Raw genomic sequence first — 17183 nt, 5'->3', positions numbered from 1 at the left:
GGCGCATTGGTGTACACGGACATGTTGCACGGCCGTGTCAATCTTCGTTCGCTTCTCCCATGCCCGTGTATGCAGGCGCACGCCCGTGTTATTTTGACAGGATTGCCCACGGCTATGTCGCACGACCGTGCAACTTATAGGATTTCGTGTTGGGGAAACGTTTTTGTCATGTTTTCACACGGTCGCATCGCACGGCCGTGTTGCATCCCGTGGTATGTGCACAGCCTACGGCACACCCGTGTGCCTGGCCGTGTGTTTCTGGAAATCCTATGTTTAGTGACTTAGTAAGTGAATTAAATGTTCAAGACTAAAATTTAAAGAAGTTAACATCGTTAGTGCTCGGATTGCCTCCCGAGAAGTGCTTATTTATAGTCTAAGCTCGACTTTACCTTGTGGGTATATTTAGGTAACTTCGTAGAGCTGTAGCTCTTCTTTATCGTCTTTGAATTTCTCACCGTTATAAATTTTGAGATGGTGTCCATTTACCTTAAAAGTACCGAATTTGGGATGAATTACCTTGACTGTACCATATGGGAAAATACTGAGTACCGTAAGAGGGATTGCTCCGTTAGGTTCAGAAGTGGCAATACGAGGGTCTGTTGCATCTAGTAGTACTTTATCTCCAACCTTAAGTTGATTTGGTGAGATATTGAGCTCATCATGGCATGGTTTTGGTTTATCGTGTGTCCTCAGTTTATGTGTCTGCCATTCATCAAATTCCTCGATTTGTAGCCTTCGTTCTTCATAGATAGGTCCTTTGATGTTGCTTGAACATGGCTCATATATGTTCTTCGAACCTGTATCTTGCAAAGTAGGTTTCACCACATGGTCAGTTTTAATAGTATGATTTATACAACCACCTTCAATTTTTGATGTGTTATTTGAATTACGAGCTGGAAAGGTGATTGTTTCATCTCCCACACGAAGTGTGAGTTCACCTGTACCAACATTAATTATAGTTTTGGCAGTTGCTGAAAAGGGTCTTCCTAAAATTAAAGGCACGTTACTATCCTCTTCTATGTCTAGAACAACGAAATCAACTGGGAATATAAATTTGTCAATTTTAACGGGTATGTCTTCAATAATACCCCTAGGAAATCTGATAGTTTTATCGGAAAATTGAATGCTCATCCTAGTTTGTTTGGGTTTCCCAAGACCTAGTTGTTTAAAAATTATATAAGGCATGACATTGATACTAGTCCCTAAATCAGCCAAAGCATTATTAACATCTAAGCTACCAATTAAACAAGGAATCATAAAACTCCCTGGATCCTTCAATTTGTTGGCCAGCTTATTCTGTAGTATGGCTGAGCAAACTACATTTAATTCCACATGCGATGCCTCATCTAACTTCCACTTATTTGCTAAAAGCTCCTTTAAAAATTTGACTGCGTTCGGCATCTGCGAAAGAGCTTCAATAAACGGTAAGTTAATATGTAATTTCTTTAAAGGTTTAAGGAATTTACCGAATTGTTTGTTTGAATGGTCTTTCCTTGTTGCATTTGGGTATGGTACACGTGGTTTGTACTCTTTACTTACCTGTTTTTGGTCATTGTGGTCCACCTCACCTTTACCTTTACTTACCACAGTTTCTTGCCTCGATTCTGGTTCAGGTGCAATTAACCCTTCTTCATCTTGAACGGTAATTGTATTGAGCTGTTCCCTTGGGTTAGATTCAGTGTTACTTGGTAGATTATCTTGTGGTCTTTCAGATATCAATTTAGCTAGCTGGCCTATCTGAGTTTCGAGCCCTTGGATCGACACTTGTTGATTCTTAAGTGCTGTCTCAGTATTTTGAAAACAAGTTTCTGACACCGAGATGAATTTTTTTAGCATCTCCTCAAGGTTTGGCTTCTTTTCCTGCTGGTACGGTGGTTGTTGAAAGCCTGGAGGTGGTGGTGGTCTCTGATTTTCTTGGCCTCCCCATGAAAAATTTGGGTGATTCCTCCAACCTGCATTGTAAGTGTTACTATAAGGATTATTTTGAAATCGAAGATTATTACCCATGTAATTTAACTGCTCATTCTCTATGTTGTGGACATAGGGTGGGTATTCTGAATTGTTCAATCCACATCCACTTGCTTCGCACTGCATTACTGGGTGAACCTATGAAGAACTAAGAAAATCGTCAATTTTCCTATTCAAAAGTTCTACCTGATTAGAGAGCATGGTGACCGAATCGACGTTCAAAATGTCGGCTGTTTTCGTTGGTTTTTTCCTCATGATTTGCTACTGATAATTATTTAGTGATATCTCTTCTATAAATTCATAAGCATCCTCAGGTGTCTTATTATTGATAGTTCCTCCAGCAGCTACGTCAATCATCTGTCTAGTGAAAGGATTCAGGCCATTGTAAAACGTTTGAACTTGTAGCCAGAGTGGTAACCTATTGATTACGTGATATTCATGACAGGTTTTAAATATTTATAATGAATCGTTCTTGAAACTAACTATTATCACGATGAAGGAAAGTGTACCTATCGAACAGTAGTATAGCTTTAGCAAGACCGAATTATCAAACCCAAAGGAACTAAAAGTACTAGTATCAACTTTCTTTTTATTATCTAGCCTAAAAATTAAAAGGGTTTTGTTTATCTAACTAATTAATTAAACTAAGAAATCACAGAAAAGAAATTTGGGGAAAATATTTTTTGGAAAACTCGATTGATTAAGATAATACCTAAGGAAAAATCCACCTAGACTTCACTTGTTATTTGACTCTGAATCGGATGATTTATTCATTCAACTTGTTCCATAGAGATCCCTAAGTTATATAATTATCTCTCTCAAGACTAACAACGTCTAACCCTAGATTGAATAATTAAAATCTCTTTCTAATTAACGCCCTAGGGTTGCATTAACTTGATCTATGGATCCCCTTATTAGGTTTCACCCTAATCCGGAAAAATCTTGTCACCCTATCTCTAGGCACGCAATCAACTCCGCTTAATTATGACAAATTTACTCTTAGACAGGGTCTATTCCTCCTCTGAATAATAGCTTAACTCGAATCAATATCCTAGAATATCAAAACAAGAATTAAAAATACATAATTAAGAACAAGTCAAATATTTATCATACAATTCAGATAATAATAACAAGATCCATCTTAGGTTTCATTCCCCTTAGGTATTTAGGGGTTTTGGTTCATATTAATGAAAGAAAACATCTCAAAAGAATAAAAATAACAAAACATAAGTAAACCCAAAACTCTTGAGGGAATTTGAATCCGGCTTCTAAGACGGATCAATCGATTCTCCTTGAGCAATTCCTTGCTTCCTCCTATGCATCCCCCCTCTTCTCCTCTTCTAGGGTGTATTTATAGGCTTTGGAATGCCTAAGAGCCCTCAAAAGTGGCCTTTTTCGAATAGGACTCTGCTTGGGCTCGACAGGGACATGCCCATGTGACATGCCCGTGTGCGATTACTTCAAGCCGTGGTCAAGCTTGTTAAACAGGCATGGGCGTGTGGTCTACCCCTATGGGTCGTGCTTCGATTCTGCCAAATTGACACGGTCGTATGGTCTGCCCGTGTGAGGAAGTTTAGGCCGTGTTGATTTTGTACGTTGGCTCATTTTCTCCATTTTTGGTCCGTTTTTCGTTCCTTTCACTCTCCTATGCTCACCTAAGTATAAAACATGAAATTAAGGCATTAGGAGCATCGAATTCACCAAATCTAAGGAAAAATCATCCATAAAATGTGCTAAGCATGGGATAGAAATATGTATAAATTACGGTTTGTCAAATACCCCCACACTTAAGCATTTGCTTGTCCTCAAGCAAAATCCTCAACTAATAATCAAAATAAATTCTTCTCAACTTATAATTTCTATTGATAATATCTAAAAATAATCCATAAGTAATCATACATTGAGAATTTGACTGAAAGAACATCAAAGTTCCAAAACATTCCAAGTTGAGTATTTAATCACGAAAGCATAGGTGTCTCCTCTCATTTACGCAATTACCTTCGACTCAATATCACAGATTTTCACATCCTCACTAAAGATTCACTCAAATCACTCAAGGTGTTTAAGGACAATACATGAAGCACTCAATAGTCAATAATGAAAAGTCATTACCATAGGCTTACATGAAAATCAAATCTCCACCACTATATATTGAAATGAAAATCAATCAAAAGATCTTTAAAGGGTTGTAATGTGGCTTTGGTTAGGGGGTGTGGTCACGAGCTTAAAGAAAAAGTTAGATTCGAGATTAAATTGAAAAACTGTCTAACTAGAAAAAGTAATTAAACATCAATTGCGTACAACAGAGCTTTTTCTCAGAATATGGAATTTAACTTCTTTAGCTCAGAAGATCATTACTACTAATACGTATACATGTATTTTTTTTTAAGAACAAGTCAAATTACAAAATAGAATAAAACATAGCTAAGCAATTATTCCAACTCAAATCTCGACAAAAATAGGGATCAAATTAATTTAAGGGATTTCAACAATAATGAGTTATGGGTTAATATTGAGGGTAAATTAATGAATGAGTTGTTAGGCTTAAGGGGGTTCACTAAGGGTTAATTATGAAGGTAGGCTTTTATGGAGTGAGTGGGTTAAACCTAAGTGCCTTTATCATTTTGACATATCAAATCAAATGGTGTGGTCTTGACATGCATAATCAAGCAAGTTCTAAAATAATAATTCAATACTGGTGCACTCATAATGAAAGTGAGCATGAAAGAAATAATAGATGCTCTAAAGGTTCAAGATCTCACAAAAATTATGGCTTTTTGATGTTTAAACTTGTGAATTCCAACTCAAACTAATACCTAGACTTGGGAAAACAACCTAAAAGTTTTTAATTCTTCAAAAATCAACTTATCATGCTTGATTCCTTAATGTCTTAAAGTTTAAGCAATCAATGCATAAATGCCTATGTTTTAATTCAAGACATATCAATAAAAATCATAAATTAATCAAAATCCATTCTAATCATGGCATGAGAAGATCACATGAGAATAAGACAAAATTCAGGGATTTCTAATGACGATATAAAAGACCCCCCACGTTTAAGATGTACATTGCCCTCAATGTACAAAGATAGATATATTGAAAAGATAGATTGATAATCAAAAGATAGGGAGAGAAGTGAAGCTTCCTGAATAATGAATGAACTTTTTGAATTGAGATTATGGAGAATAATCGGCCAAAGAAATGATGAGGGTGAAGGAGGATACTCCGCTGGTGGTAGAGGTTGGGTTCCACAAATGCTACGCCAAAAGAATATTATATCTCAAGTTAGCTATGGTCGTGGTCGAGCAGGACATGGAAATCGTGGAGAACCTTTCCCAGTAGAGGTTCAAGTTCCTGAGTAATAGTGAGCTTTGGAGCTCTTTATAATAGTGATAGAATCAGGAACTCTTTTAGGAAATATATAAGGAATACTAAGTACTCATAATGAATTAGCCGAAGTTAAAAATTGTAAAATAATAATTATAAAACCTAATAAAAATAAGGTCAAAGAAAAATAAAAAGTAGGCTTAAAATAAAATAAAAGTAAAAACATAAAATAATAAATAATTTTTTTTAAACATCTTCATCGCTAGATGGTTGGCGAGGTGAGGTGGCGATGAGATGTGGAAGTGCTGACAAATCTGCTGTAGAGTAGCATCAATGTTATCGAAGCGCTGAAAACACTACTGCTCGAATCAAGTAAGGCGTTCAGAGATGTCAATGTATGAAGCCGCCGCATGAACTGGACGAGAGGGTGGTGGTGGCTGAAACGGTGGGTCCTCATGACGTGGAGGGACATCATCAGTAATATCCTTGGGATCCTCCTCCTCGGTGGATTGGGCGAGGCGATACTAAGGAGGGTGGGTTCCTCGGCGCTTCTCGATCATCTTCATACTAAGCATGCTCGAGATGCCCTGTAGGGACATCTGGCCCATGAGAGTGAGGGAGGATGATTGGGCTGCTGTGTTGAGGAGCCCAAAGTGTCGAGCCAACCGAGTCACATAGGGCCCAATGGAGATGACCCCCTTCCTATGCCGGTTCGAGGATGATTGTAGGAGGTAGAGCTAGGGGCGAAGGCGTTCCAGCATCGTGAAGGAGAATGATGGATGTGGCGATGGAGAGTGTGGAGCTCATTCTCCTCCATGAACTCTTCCGTGTGAAGGCCCAGTGCAGTACCAAAATCTAGGATGCTCAACAAGCAGACTAAACTGCCGAGGCAAAATTGGACCATTCCTGGATCATCAAAACGGGTTATCATGGTCTGAAGATGAAATGCTGAGCAAAATTCCATCATGAGCTCGAGATACGTCGGCTCGACAATCTCGAAGAAAAGTCCCCAAGGATCGGTGGTGAGGAGGGCCCGAATTGTATTAGCAAGTTGGACTTGTTCTAGCGCGGTCCAGTCAACACAGCGGCCCAGTTCCAAGGGTCGGGCCCGTAGAATCTGAAATAGTTCCTCCTGATTGCCTGGTGGAAATTGGAGGAAGGGGTGGCGAGTTTCTGCAGTAGGTCTCAAGGATGGCGCCCCTTTTCATTTTTTCGAAATGGGGACGACAGTCTTCTTGCCATGTGAGGTAGACATAATGTACCTGTAATAGAAATTGAAGTGGAATGTGAATACTTTCCATGGGGCTTACATATTAACCTATACTATAACAACCAAAGTAAATATGCTAAATAACCCTATGAGAATAAGTAATGGAGATATCTAAAGAATGAATTCGTGTGGGGTTAATAGCATGAACCCATAGAAACAATAACAATGAATGAATGTAGCCTAATATACTGACTAAGAAAAGAAAATGACCAAAACAAAACTCAAAAACATAAATTTATCTACTATTGTGAACGTAAAATAGTCAAATGGAGCATAAAAATCATGAAAGAAATAAAATAATTTAAGAAGATTGAGATAAAAGAGTAAACAAACGCAAGAGGGAAGAGCTTAGGCGTAAAAAATGTGGTTGAAGGTGGCGCATGGGCGTAGTAGGAGGCCGTGTGAATCTCAGCAGCTAGGGTTAGGGATTTTTGGTGAGGGAGATGATAAATAGTGAAGGGTATTTATAGATTCTGGGACACACGGCTAGGGAACACGCCTGTGTTCCCCAATTTCAACCCGTGTGTTTCGCATTTTTTTTTTATTTTGGGCGCGTCTGACATTTAGCCTATACCCATTTTCCTTTGGCGTGTGGGTGTACATGGTCGTGTCGCACAGCCGTGTCTGTCTTTGTTCGCTTCTCCCACGCCCGTGTATTAAGGTCCAGGCCCGTGTTGTTTTGGCAGGTTCGCCCACGGTTGCTCGGCACGGGCGTGTCGCACGCCCGTGTTAATTTGACAGGTTCGGCCACGGTTTCAAGGCACGAGTGTGTTACACACTCGTGTTATTTTGGAAGATTTGCCCATGTCCATGTCGCACGGCCGTGGCGACTTATCGCTTTCCGTGTTGGGGAAAAAGTTTGCCCTGTTTTCACATGGTCTATGGCACGCTCGTGTTCCTGGCCGTATGGTCTTTAGAAAGCTTGCGTTCCATGATTCAGTGAGTATATTAGATGTTAAAAACTAAAATTTAAAGAAATTAATTCTGTTAGTGCTCGGGTTGCCTCCCGAGAAGCGCTTATTTATAGTCTAAGCTTGACTTACCTCTCTGGTGTGTGTTCATGGTGGCTCGAGGAGTTTACAATCCTTATCCCTACTTTCAATTTTATCAACGTAAGGTTTAAGATGAGTATTGTTTACCTTAAAAGTGTTGAATTTGGGATGACTTACCTCGACTGTACCAAATGGGAAAATGCTAAGTACCAAAAGAGAAATTTCTTCATTCGGTTTGGCAGTGTCAATGTGAGGATCTACGGCAACTAATGAAACTTTATCTCCAACCTTAATTTGAATTGGTGAGGCATTGAGCTTGTTCTGATGTAGTTTTGGTTCATCGTGTTTTCTCAGTTTAAATGTCAGCCATTCATCTAACTCCTCAATTTGTGACATTTGTTCTTTATGTGTAGATCCTTTGTTGTGGAGTGAACATGGCTTATGTGTGTCCTTCGAACTTATCTCCTGAAAAATAGGTTGCACCGTATGATCAGTCTTAGTAGAACAATTTGTACAATCACCTTCAATTTTCGATGTGTTGTTCTGGTTGTGAGCTTGAAGGGTGATTGTTTCGTCTCCTACACGAAGTGTGAGTTAACCTGTGCTAATGTCAATAATTGTTCTAGCAGATGCTAAAAAGGGCCTTCCCAAAATTAAATGAACGTTACTATCCTCTTCTATGTCTAAAACAACAAAATCAACTAGGAATATAAATTTGTCAATTTTAACGAGTACGTCTTCTATAATACCCCTAGGAAATCTGATAGTTTTATCTGCTAATTGAATGCTCATCCTAGTTTGTTTGGGTTTCCCTAGACCTAGTTGCTTAAACAATTTGTAAGGCATAACATTGATACTAGCCCCTAGATCAGCCAACGCATTATTAACATCTAAACTACCAATTAAACAAGGAATCGTAAAACTCCCTGGATCTTTTAGTTTGTTGGGCAGCTTATTTTGAAGAATGGCTGAGCAAACTGTGTTCAGCTCCACATGTGACCTTTCATCTAACTTTCGTTTATTTGCTAGAAGCTTCTTTAAAAATTTGACTACGTTTGGCATCTGCGAAAGTGCTTCAATAAACGGTAAGTTAATATGTAGTTTCTGTAAAAGTTTAAGGAATTTACCTTGTTCATCTGAACGGTCTTTCCTTATCGCATTGGGGTATAACACACGAGGTTTATATTCTGGACTTACCAATATTTGTTCATTTCGGCCTACCTCATTCTTACCTTCGCTTACCACCGATTTTGGCCTTGGTTTTGCCACTAACCCTTCCTCATCTTGAATGACAATTGCGTTGAGTTACCCCCTTGGGTTAGATTCAGTGTTGCTTGGCAGGCTAACTTGTGGTCATTCAAAAATCAACTTGACGAGCTATCCAATCTGAGTTTCGAGCCCCTGGATTGATGCTTTTTGATTTTTGAGTGCCATCTCAGTATTCTGGAAACGAGTCTCTGGAGGGGGTGGTGGTTTCTAATTTCCTTGGCCTCCCCATGAAAAATTTGGGTGATTCCTCCAACCTGTATTGTAAGTATTGCTATAAAGATCGTTTTGAGATCGAGGATTATTACCAATGTAATTTAACTGCTCGTTCTCCATGTTGTGGCCATATGGTGGGTATTCTGAATTGCTCGATCCTCTGCTTGCTTTGCATTGCATTACTAGGTGAACCTGTAAAGAGCCAAGAAAGCTATCAATTTTTTATTTAACAATACTACCTGATTGGAAAGCATGGTGACTGAATCGACATTAAAAACGCTGGCTGCTTTTGTTGCCTTTGTCCTCATGACTTGCCACTGATAATTATTCAGTGACATTTCTTCTATAAATTCGTAAGCCTCTTCAGGTGTCTTGTTATTGATAGTTCCATCAGCGGCTACGTCAACCATTTGTCTAGTTGAGGGATTCAGGCCATTATGAAATGCTTGAACCTGTAGCCAGAGTGCTAACCCATGGTGAGGGCATCGTCTCAAGAGATCCTTGTATCTCTCCCATGTATCGTAGAGTGTCTCTAAATCCTCTGCACAAAAGAAGAGATATCATTACGTAATTTAGCTGTTTTAGCCAGCGGAAAGTATTTTAATAGAAACTTTTCGGTTATTTGTTCCGAAGTAGTAATTGACCCTCGTGGTAACTAGTTCAACCACTATTTAGCTTTGTTCCTTAACGAAAAGGGAAACAACCGAAGACGTATGACATCATTAGAAACGTCATTGATTTTAAATGTATCGCAGAATTGCAGGAAATTCGCCAAATGAGCATTTGGATCCTCATCCTGCAAACCATCCAACTGATCAAACTGTTGTATCATTTGAATTGTGTTAGGTTTCAGTTCAAAATTATTTCTGTAATAACAGGTCTAACTATACTCGATTTAGTTCCTGTTAAAATAGGTTTAGCATAATCATACATAGTGCGCGGAGCAGGATTTTGATTAACAGCAATCACAGGAGGTAGCGAATTTTCTTGGTTTTCAGCCATCTCCTCGGTTGTGGTTTGAATATCGTCCTTTGGCTCGTCCGCTATGTATCTTAAGCTTCGCCTTATTTCTCTTTGGTTTCTGTGAACTGTGCGATCGATCTCATTATCAAACAGTAATGGTCCTGATGGGTTTCTTCTGGTCAAAACCTTGAAAAACCTGTCAGAAGAAAATAAATGAAGAATTAGAAAAGAAAATAAAAAATTAAATTGCAATAAAAGTAAAATTGCCTAAAGTTATAAAAATCGAGTGTTCCTAATATCTTAGTTCCCTGGAAAAAGTGCCAAAAACTTGATTACGTGATATTCATGGCAGGTTTTAAATATTTATAATGAATCGTTCTTAAAACTAACTTTTATCACGATGAAGGCAAGTGTACCTATTGAATAGTAGTATAGCTTTAGCAAGACCGGATTATCGAACCCAAAGGAACTAAAAGTACTAGTATCAACTTTTTTATATTATCTAGCCTAAAAAATAAAAGGGTTTTTTTTATCTAGCTAATTAATTAAACTAAGAAATAAAAAAAAAAAGAAATTTGGGGAAAATACTTTTTGGAAAACTCGATTGATTAAGACAATACCTAAGGAAAAATCCACCTAGACTTCACTTGTTATTTGACTCTAAATTGGATGATTTATTCATTCAACTTGTTCCGTAGAGATCCCTAAGTTATATTATTATCTCTCTCGAGACTAACAACGTCTAACCCTAGATTAAATAATTGAAATCTCTTTCAAATTAACGCCCTAGGGTTGCATTAAATCGATCTATGGATCCCCTTATTGGGTTTTACGCTAATCCAGCAAAATCTTGTCACCCTATCTCTAGGCGTGCAATCAACTCCGCTTAATTATGAAAAATTTACTCTTAGACAGGGTCTATTCCTCCTCTAAATAAGAGCTTAACTCGAATCAATGTCCTGGAATATCAAAACAAGAATGAAGAACACATAATTAAGAAAAAGTCAAATATTTATCATACAATTCAGATAATAATAACAATTCAGATATTTAGGGGTTTTAGTTTATACTAGTGAAAGAAAACATCTCAAAAGAATAAAAATAACAAAACATAAGAAAACCCAAAACTCCTGAAGGAATTTGAAGGAAGATCTTCAGTCTTGATGGTGAATCCGGCTTCTGAGATGGATCAATTGACTCTCCTTGAACAATTCCTTGCTTTCTCCTGTGCGTGCCCCCTCTTCTCCTCTTCTAGGGTGTATTTATAGGCTTTGGAATGCCTAAGAGCCCTCAAAAGTGGCCTTTTCCAAATAGGACTCTGCTTGGGCTCAACAGGGACATGCCCGTGTGACACGCCCGTGTGCGATTACTTCAGGCCATGGTCAAGCCTGTTAAACAGGCACGGACGTGTGGTCTACCCGTGTGAGTCGTGCTTCGATTCTGCCAAATTGACACGGCCGTGTGGTCTGCCCGTATGAGGAAGTCCAGGCTATGTTGATTTCGTACGTTGGCCCATTTTCTCTGTTTTTGGTCTATTTTTCGTTCCTTTCACTCTCCTATGCTCACCTAAGTATAAAACATGAAATTAAGGCATTAGGAGCATCGAATTCACCAAATCTAAGGAAAAATCATCTATAAAATGTGCTAAGCATGGGATAGAAATATGTATAAATTACGGTTTATCACCTATGGTGAGGGCACCTGCTCAAATGGTCCTTGTATCTCTCCCATGCATCATAAAGTGTTTCTAAATCCATCTGCACAAAAGAAGAGATATCATTACATAATTTGGCTGTTTTAGCCGGCAGAAAATATTTTAATAAAAATTTTTCGATCATTTATTTCCAAGTAATGATTGATCCTTGTGGTAACGAGTTCAACCACTGTTTAGCTTTGTTCCTTAATGAAAAAGGGAATAACCGAAGGCAAATGACATCATCAGAAATGCCATTGATTTTAAATGTATCGCAAAACTCTAGAAAATTTTCCAAGTGAGCATTTGGGTCCTCGTCCTACAAACCATCAAACTGAAAAAATTGCTGTATCATTTGAATTGTGTTAGGTTTCAGTTCAAATTTATTTGCAGCAACAACAAACCTAACTATACTTGACTTAGTTCCTGTTAAAGTAGGTTTAGCATAATCATACATAGTGCGTGGAGAAGGATTCTGATTTACTGGATTAGCGGCAATCGCAGGAGGTAGCGGATTTTCCTAGTTTTCAGCCATCTCCTCGGTTGTGGTTGAAGTACCGTCCTCTTGCTCTTCCTCTGTGTATCTTAAGCTTTGCCTTATTTCTCTTCGATTTCTGCGAACTGTGTGATCGATCTCATTATCAAACTGTAATGGTCCTGACGAGTTTCTTCTAGTCATACACTATAAAAACCTGCCAGGAGCGAATAAAAGAAAAAATTAGAAAAGAAAATAAAAATTTAAATTGCAAATAAGGTAAAATGACTAAAGTAATAAAAATCGAATGTTCCTAATATCTTAGGTCCCTGGCAACGGCGCCAAAAACTTAATACATGATATTCGTGACAGGTTTTAAAAATTTATAATTAATCGTTCTTGAAGGCAAGTGTACCTATCGAACAGTAGTATAGCTTTAGCAAGACCGGATTGTCAAACCCAAAGGAACCAAGAGTACTAGTAATTACGTTCTTTTTATTATCTAGCCTAAAAATTAAAGGATTTGTTTATCTAAACTAATTAACTAAACTAAGGGTGCAGAGAAAGAAAATTGGGGAAAATACTTTTAGAAAATTCGATTGATTAAGACAATACCCAAGGTAAATTCCACCTAGACTTCACTTGTTATTTGACTCTGAATCAGACGATTTATTCATTTGACTTGATCCTTAGAAATCCCTAAGTTATATTATTATCTCTCTCGAGACTAATAACGTCTAACCCTAGGTTAATTAATTGAAATCTCTTTCTAATTAACACCTAGTGTTGCATTAACTAGATCTATGAACTCCCTTATTAGGTTTCACCCTAATCCGGCAAAATCTTGTCACCCTATCTCTAGGCGTGCAATCAACTCCGCTTAATTATGACAAATTTACTCTTAGAAAGAGACTTTCCTCCTCTGAATAAGCGCATTAACTTGAATCAATATCCTGGAATATTAAGACAAGAATTAAGAACACATAATTAAGAACAAGTTAAATATTTATCGTACAATTCAGATAATAATAACAAGATCCATCTTAGGTTTCATTCCCCTTAGGTATTTAAGGGGCTTAGTTCATAATTATAAAAGAAAACATCTCAGAAGAATAATGAATACAAAAAGTAAAGTAAAACCAAAACCCCTAAATGGAAATTGAAGGGAGATCTTCAGTCTTGACAATGAATCCGGCTTCTAAGATGGATCAATCGACTTCCCTTGAGTAATTCCTTACCTCCTACTCTGTGTGTCTCGTCTAAGTGCCTCCTCAGGTGTTTAAATAGGATTTAGAATGCCTAAGAGCCCTCAAAAGTGGCCTTTTCCGAATAGGACTATACTTGGGCTCGATGAGACACGCCAGTGTGCGATTGCTCCAGCCTGAGGTCAAGGTTGTTAAATTGGCACGGGCGTGTAGTCTACCCGTGTAAGTCGTGCATCAATCTTGCCAACTAGACATGGCCGTGTGGCTTACCCGTGTGAGGAAGTCCAGGCCGTGTTGATTTCCCATGTGGGTCCATTTTCTCCGTTTTCGGCTCGTTTCTCGCTCTTTTTACTCTCCTATGCTCACCTAAGTATAAAACATGAAATTAAAGAATTAGGATCATCGAATTCACCAAATCTAAGGAGAAACCATCCATAAATGTGCTAAGCATGGGATAAAAATATGTATAAATTATGGTTTATCAAAAACCCCGTGTTCCTATCACCTAATTTCAGCCAATTTACCTAATCTCATTGTTCCCAAAACAACTTGAATTTATCAATCTCCAAATTCATCTCCAATTTTTCACTCATAAGCTCTATCAAATTTTCATCCCTATCCACCATATCAAGATTCATGATCCGATCACGCAAACTCTACATTCTCCCACATCTTCTATAACAACCCATTTTGAGTCAAATCAAAACAGTGGTTTCGGGACCACAAATCCAAAGTAAAAATTAGTATTTATTACTATTATTTTAATTTCAGTGGCACGATAATATTATTGTGTGAAATTTTCGTTAAAGAATTTTATCGTTTGAATGGTTAATTTGATAAAAAGGACTTAATCGCGTAAAGTGCAAAATTAGTGTTTTGTTAGTTAAGAGTTTTGAATAGATTTGGATTTTAAATATGATGGCCTTAAATGGTAATTAGACCATTTTTTATTTGACTGGACAATGATAAACGTGGTAAGGTGAAATTTTAATGTTATTTAGTAAGGATAATTAAGTAAATTAGTAATTAAAATTGAAATAACTTAAGCAAAATGTGTCCATCTTCTTCATTTGATGATTCTAAGCCAAAAATACCAAGGGAAGCCATAGCTAAGGTTTGGCCAAGCTATTTTCTCTGCATTGGTATGTATTTTTAATCCGTTTTTTAATAATTTCTATGTTTTTGAGATTGTTGCAGCTTGGTCTAGCTATCCCAAAGACTCTTTTGCAAAACTGTTAAAGATTTTGTATGATGCCATTGATGAATACATGTGTTATTTGATGTTTGATGATAGATTATGAATGTTTTTTGTGAATTATACAAGTTTTATAAAGTGATTTTTAGTGAAAATGAAAATTGGGGATTAAATTGTGAAATGTAGAAACTTTGTGGTTAATATGTGAAATAAATGAAAAATATGGTCTGATAGGGATATAATAGTAATTTGGCTAGCATGGGTTAGTCCTAAATTGCATTAATTTATGTTTTTATGAAATAAGGACTAAATTGTAAAAGTGGGAAACAATAGGGGCAGATGTGTAAAAGTGCTTTAAAGTGTGTTTTGGACTAAATTGAATAGAGGGATTATTAAATAAGCTAAATTTGATATCATATAGATCAAGAAAAGCGAAACTCAGAGTTAGTTCGGGAGAAAAACAAAGTTATCGACTAATCTACTTGTGTCGTTGTTTTTACATCCGAGGTAAGTTCGTATGTAATAAGCATTGTTATAATTATGCTTTAAATGCTTTGATATTGCATAAATTCTGTATACGAGATTACAATCGTGTTCAATGACGATTCGACTAATTATGGGCATTTAGTGTACGAAATCGAGATAACTTCAGATATATATTGGCACTTAGTGTGCGAGACCGAGATAGCTTTGGCTATATATATTGGCACTTAGTGTGCGTGATTGAGATAGCTTTGGCTGTATATATATTGGCACTTAGTGTGCGAGATTGATATAGCTTTGATTGTTTATTTGGCACTGATTGTGCAAATCTCTCGAGTATCCAATAATATTCTAAATGGTTCAACGGGTACGTCAAAGATGTGGGTGTGTATGAGTTTGATACAGAATGCTACAGGTATGTACGTGAACAGTACAAGCATCAAAATAAGGAGATTATGAAAGTGATAACTAATCTTGTGAATGAAATTGTGATAAGATGATGATTCCATATATGAATTGTATATTATGTTTATTTGTTTAAATTGTGCACATTTGGTAAGTTGATTTTAAATGCTATATGAACTTACGAAGCTATAAATCTTATTTTGTGTATTTCTCTATGTTTTATAGTGTTTTCAAAGCTAGCTCAGAGTCGGAGACCATCAGAGATCACTTCACACTATCCAACTATTACTTGGTACCTTTGAAATTAAGTTTTGGGTCATATGACATGTATAGGGACTTTGGTCATTTTGATAAATGTGATGCTTATGAAATTAGCCATTTGAATTGGCTTGTAAATGTCTAAGGTTTGGTATGTATATATTTGGCCATGTGAGTTGGCTTATTTTGGTTGATGTAGTTAAGTATTTATATATATATGTGCATATGGTTTATGTTATGTGATTAAGGTTGGATTCATGATGCTTATTGATAATAGGTAATTTTAATGTCAAATGGTTAATAATTGAGAAGCTATGTGCTTGTGAATTGGTGCATGATGATGCGTGTTTGGAAAGATTTAATTAAATGATTTGAATATGCGAAATTGATGTGATTTGAATGAGTAAAACATGATATTATAAGCATGTTAGTTGTTGGTATTGAAATAGTATGTTTTAGCCTTGATTGTGGTTGAATTGGATGTACACTTATGCTATGAATGAGTACCATTTGAATTGTGTAAGTGTGTGAAAATTGAGGTGGCATGATGGCTTGGTAAATAGCCTATTTTTGTCCATATGGGTGCGTGTCTCGGCTGTGTGTGACACACGGTTAGGTTACACGGTCGTGTGTCCCTTGGTGTTGATTTTAAAACCAAGTTAGTATGCTCCACATGGCCTCAGACACGAGCATGTGACATAGCCATGTGGCATAAGTCAGTATACCCTACAGGATTGGCACTTGCCTAACACACGGCCTAGCACTCGGGCATGTATAGGCTGTAACACCCCAAACCCGGCCCAGACGTTATGGCCAAATCTGACGTGCCACATTGGAGTTGAAAATTCGCGTTTCGTTTTAGTGTTTTAAAAGCCATATATTTTGCTGAGTTAACAAAGTGTATGGAAGCTAGGCACCGTGTAGGTATCCGAGGCGGAGGAGGTGAGCCATGAAGGTCGCTTAAGTACCAAGCTCTTTGATTGGATCCAATCCTAGACATGCCCACAACCATAGCCACACTTTGTTATCTTGAGTTTAAATTTGTTTAAGTGGGCGTCTTTGATAAATCAATTAATCATGGCGTTGAGATATTTTAAAAACAATTATCGTTTTCAAAACACGTCCTAAGTCTAGCCCATTTGAAGAATTATTAACCAATTTTAAAGTTATTAAAATTAAAATAATCACGAAAAGAAATAAAAGAAAAGTTAAAATTGGCCTTATTACAACCCAAAAATAAATAATAATTAAAGGAAATTAAGTGAAAACCAACACTTATTTAAAAGCCCAAAGACGATCACCGTGGCCACTCTGAATCCCTCCGCCCAAGTCCCCACATCAAGGCTCACCGCAAGGTTAAGGAAAGGGGTGAGTTTGGAAACTCGATGTGCAACAAGCCCCTTCGAGCCCAAAAAATAGCGACTGTTGGGTCTAAGCCCAAATCCAATCTCAAACATGTCTTGGCCA

General features: G+C 37.4%; 2 non-coding genes across 2 annotated transcripts; both read left to right on the top strand.

The window, feature by feature from the left end:
• The first annotated feature begins 9507 nt into the window (after window positions 1–9507).
• LOC128293469 (small nucleolar RNA R71) lies at window positions 9508–9613 on the top strand. The gene has a single exon (XR_008283651.1). It is a non-coding gene; the product is annotated as a small nucleolar RNA R71 (small nucleolar RNA).
• A 2073-nt stretch (window positions 9614–11686) lies between these two features.
• On the top strand, window positions 11687–11792 carry LOC128293380 (small nucleolar RNA R71). Its single transcript, XR_008283564.1, has one exon. It is a non-coding gene; the product is annotated as a small nucleolar RNA R71 (small nucleolar RNA).
• Window positions 11793–17183: the final 5391 nt, after the last annotated feature.

This window comes from Gossypium arboreum, chromosome 5 (assembly GCF_025698485.1).
Source record: "Gossypium arboreum isolate Shixiya-1 chromosome 5, ASM2569848v2, whole genome shotgun sequence".
In the NCBI taxonomy this organism is placed as follows: domain Eukaryota; kingdom Viridiplantae; phylum Streptophyta; class Magnoliopsida; order Malvales; family Malvaceae; genus Gossypium; species Gossypium arboreum.
This window is presented reverse-complemented; position numbering and strand designations above follow the sequence as displayed.